Genomic DNA, 5,089 nt, shown 5'->3' with positions numbered 1-5,089 from the left:
GTTAGTTTACTTATAAACATTTCAATTTAGTGATCAAATATCAATGTTGTTGTTGTTGTTGTTGTTGTTGTTGTTGTTGTTCTTCTTCTTCTTCTTCTTCTTCTTTTTTTATCAATCTTTGACTTTAAGCTTATTTATTTTTAAGTCAGTAATCAAAAGACTGGAGTTATTTTCTTTTCAACATATAATGAGGCTAAGTTCATCTTTATTTGTAAGCGTTTTATGCTTTTGATCGCCAAACAACATGATTCGTTTTATGGATCTATCATTTTGTTTAGTAAAACAATGGTTAAGATAATTAATTTGCACTGTAAGTTAGTGGTCAAATATAATTTCCTTGTTAAAAATATATTCTTATCAATCTAGTATTTTGATTAGTAAAGAAAATAGAATTTTAGTGTTATATATACGAGGGACGTCCCAAAGTAAAATCTCCTGTTTTTTATTTCGTCCAAATAGATAAGAAGAGATTGCATTGTTATAATGAATTCATGCATTCATGATCTGAAAGTTTAATCTCTCTATTGTAGATATTGACGGTGTGAGATTAAGAAAGAAACCGCTGTCATGGACGAGCATCACAAGCAGAGATGCGTCTTTAATTCCTTCATGCAGAAAAAATTGGACCGACCAGAATTCACCGGCGCCTGTTGAACGTTTACAAAGCCGATGCAGTTAATATCAACACACTTAGAAGATGGGTTCATCGATTTTAGAGTGGCGACTGAGATCTGAGTGAAAAAGCGCGCTCCAGACTTTTACAACGGAGGTATCAAAAATAGCTGACAAAAGTGCACTGAGAATAGTGGTGACTGTGTAGAAAATGAATCATGGAGCACCAAAGGTCGCCCGTTTTAATGGTACCACTCCTGTCTTTGCAACTCTTCAACGTTTTAGTTTTTGAATTAAAAATAGGAAGCTTTACTCTTGAAACGAACTTCGTAGCTTCAAATCATCGCTTCAAAATTTTGTTATTGGAAATATCATGTACCGTAACCCTTATCCTAATAAGCAGATTACGGCTTCAAATAAGTTTGTGTTACTTCAAATGAGATTCGTTTCTAACTTGCAAAAATCTCCATTTTCCTCCGGTTGGTCATGCTTAATAGGGTTTTGAGGAACATTTTCTTCTGCAGGTTTGGTCACTAACGAATCATCGAAATGAATAGATTTATTCCATTAACGTTTATTGTAGACTAGTGGAGGCGCCGACCATGCCGGGGTGTAAAATACGCCAAAATATATTTTAATTCATGCAGATTTCGTATTTATTGATTATTATTTCTATTGATATTTATATTGTGCCTAATATATAGTAGCGATTTTAAATGTAAAAAACAAAATGACTCGAGTGCCATCAGCTAGAATTAAAACCAAAACATCTGGCGCTTTATCCGCGTCTGTTACTGATATAGCTAATAATAGATATGTAAGAAAGATTTAATATTAAATGACTTGAAGAAATGAATTGAATTTGAGCATGCGCAGAAAGGAGTAAAAATATATTAGCAACTTGAAATGAACAGTTTGCATTTCAACTTGCTGATATATGTGTCACGTTATTCATCCATCCAAACAAAGATTTTACTCATTATAACCCATCCTTAGTGTATGATTACTATTTTATGTTAATTTCAGTGTTATGTGACCAGTTGTTTAAGAGTTTATCGGTTAAATATTTACAAACAGACAGACATACACACATACATCTACTGCTTTATTTCTATAGATCGATATCGACATCATCTTACTAACGCACACATCAATCTATCCAGCGGGAATCCCTACCGGAGCTAAACTGGGGGAGCAAAACACAGTACGCATCATCGCTCATCGAAATTAATGGTACCACTCCCCTAGTTTTAGATCAGTTAATCGTATTTATCAAATTTATTGTTTGTTTTGATAAAAAAAAAAAAAACGCACAACAGAACTCAATGTTATCTCACGCATTCATTTCAAAACCAGTCAAAATAATTGAATTCTAGAGGAATAAAATCTCAATATTTATATCCTATTTCATATACTGCATAATCGCGTTGACACACCGGTTCTCGTCAGATCACCGAAGTTAAGCAACGTTGAGCCTGGTCATCACCAGATGGGTGACCATTTGGGAATTCTAGGTGCTGTATGTGCTCTCCGCTTATCTCGGAATTTGTTTCCAGTCGTCCTGTACATACACTTCACTTGCTACTGGTATTTAACAATGTCGACTGTTGTTGGAAATTGCGTACCTCCTGCCACAAAAAATTCACGCACAGGCACTCCATCATGGGTATCCATAGTCTGTCAAAGACTGAAGGAGCCGGCTGCTGTCATTTCATAACTTTGCTTTATATCATTTTCGCGACAATGAACAAATATCACCCTTATTGTCATATGTACTGCTCATTATCCCATTTAATGGCACTATTATTTTTATTTATATTCAAATTAAAATTCATGTTAAATAAATATAAAAATAAAACTAATCTCTCCTGATATTTTTGCAAATCATTCTTTCTTGATATTTCCTTCTCTTCTATCGTTTAGTATTCCACTCCCCTTTCTAAATCTAAATCATACTGGATATTAATATTGTAATTTATCCATACTTAATTCGATGGCACACAAAACAAACATTTAATGTTTTTTACAATACCATTGAATAATACAAGCTATGTCTTTTTTGATTTTATCAGCAAAGGGACAGGCGACCTTTATAGATCCACTATGACCCCCCCTCCAATAATCATCCATCAATACTCTACCGAGCACTCATCACCACCAGAACAACCTTTCACGCAAGGAATTTTATTTTCATATCCTTCCTTTCTCACTGTCATTTAACCTCAAGAAATATAATTTATCTCCAGATATATATTTTTGCGTATTGGCACAGTCGGGGAAACAGAACAGAATTTCAAATGCATGCAGCCCGAAGAAAGAAATTATTAGCGTAAATATTTTTCCAGTATATTGTGGCCTCTACTATAAAGGGTAACATTTTTGCTACTAGACGGTTTAGTCGAAAATATTTACGTTAAGGGGCGGGTACAATGCAAAAATTTAATCAGACTTCATTCCATGGAAATGTTTATAAAACAAGCACAGCGAGGCAATATTAGGGTGATGGGACAGAGGCTGGAGCTTGGCAGACAGTACGGGACCTATTAAATTAGAGACTCTGTTTTGAATCCTGTCCTAGTGTTTGGTGCACCAGCTCAGATGTAGCAATTATATCTATGCATGATCGAATGGTAGCTTTATATCGATATGAAATATTGGCATGTGTGTGAAGCTTTCTATCCAGATAGACTTACAACAGACTTAGCAGTGTCTTCTATGTATTTATTCCAATTCATGTTACATATGAATGTTAGGCCGAGGAGTTTTAACGTTGGACTTTATCAGCAATGTCAATCGATCATTGGAAAAGTTTTTTTTATCTATTATTCTTAAAGGAAAATACCTTTGTCTTGTTTGTATTTAATGCAACCATTTAGTTTTGGTGCCATTCTACTACAGACTGGAGGTCATTTTCGAGGGATTAAGGCATTGTCTTGGATATGTGCATGTTTGATTTGCTCGTACGACAAGAATAGAGCATGATGTCGTCAGTATTGCTGATTGATTAATTCTTCAAAGATTTTAACGAAGAGCGAGAGGAGACTTATGTTGTGACAACTTTGTGGGTTTCATAGGCAATTTTCCTGCTATCAAGGAAACCAGAATGTGAGCATTCTAAGGTCTTTAGAGTTTAGAGAAGTTAGAAGCTAGCTCAGCAGAGCATTTTTTTTATTGCTATATATAGTCCACATGCTTTGGAGGTGTCAAGCTTTTTTAATGATATTTAAAAACATATTTCTTGATTAAAAAAAAGTTTTCTGGATTTCTGTCTTCCTTACTTTGGATTTACTCCGTCGTTTTTTTTTTGTATATTATTTGTAATAATATCTATTTGCAAAACGAAACACGAAACACGTGCCGAGCACTTATATAAAAAAAAATATAGACACTGGCCTGAAGTAAAATAATTAAAAAATATACATGAGAATAATAAAAAAACATCATGATTGTTTTTGTACATTAGAACGTAAGTCACCACCGTACACATATACAAAATATTTTCCATTCTAATTTAAAGATAGTTTATAGCTTCTAAAGAAGCTTAAATCCCGAATAGTATTTAATTTGATCGTTACAAGATCAATAATTATATTTTATTGTGCGCATAAAAGTGCAAGCGTAATTTTAATCTCCCTATGCAACGTTTGTAATTTAACAACGTGCAAATCGTAATACATATTTAAATAACTGATTCAGTTCTTGTGTCATTTTAGTTAACGAAACGATCAATCTCCACAAACAAAACTATTTGATCTTATCCACCCAACACAAAACAAAATGAAAACATAAAAACAAGAAAATAAAAACAAAAAAGCTAGCAAAAAACAAACAAACAAACAAAAAAACAAACAATAAAACTAGAAAGAAAAGGCAATATTAAAGGAATCAATGACAAAGTCTTTTCATAGAAAAATAATTTAATATTATCGACAACCTGTTTACATCTATTTGTGACAGTGTCTGTAAATGGGATAAACAGTATATATGCATGTATATGTTAACGTTCTGGTTTTGTTAGTGAGAGAGTTTGTGCATGAACTATGTATGTGAATCCTATATATGCCGTCGCTATGTTCGTGTGCGTCGATCGTTGCATCTGTTGACGATTTTTCACCTCAAAAGGTTTACACGGAATGCCTTGTTTTTTTTTTACAAAGAGGAAGATAAACATTATATTTTGTCCTTTATATATTATATATTATGTTTGATTTCGACAGTGAATCATGTTTGTCATTAGTTGACAGGAAATGCTAATTTGAGCCTGTGTCCAATCGCCATGTACAAACAGCAAATAAAAACAGACAAATATAAAAAGTAAAACCTAATCAGCAATTGATTATCTCCCTTGTCATTTACTATACAACATCATAAAGAAAAAAAGCAGTACGAAGACTAGTAGAATTTAAAATGCTCAACAAGTGGGCATTCCTAATGTTTCTTGTAGCTGTCATTGAGACGGATATGCTTGGGTCATATG

General features: G+C 33.4%; 1 pseudogene; it reads left to right on the top strand.

The window, feature by feature from the left end:
* The first annotated feature begins 2,021 nt into the window (after positions 1-2,021).
* Positions 2,022-2,138, top strand: LOC145283884 (5S ribosomal RNA; annotated as a pseudogene).
* Positions 2,139-5,089: the final 2,951 nt, after the last annotated feature.

Source organism: Euprymna scolopes, chromosome 1, assembly GCF_053919585.1.
Source record: "Euprymna scolopes isolate OS-2025 chromosome 1, ASM5391958v1, whole genome shotgun sequence".
Lineage (NCBI taxonomy): Eukaryota > Metazoa > Mollusca > Cephalopoda > Sepiida > Sepiolidae > Euprymna > Euprymna scolopes.
This window is presented reverse-complemented; position numbering and strand designations above follow the sequence as displayed.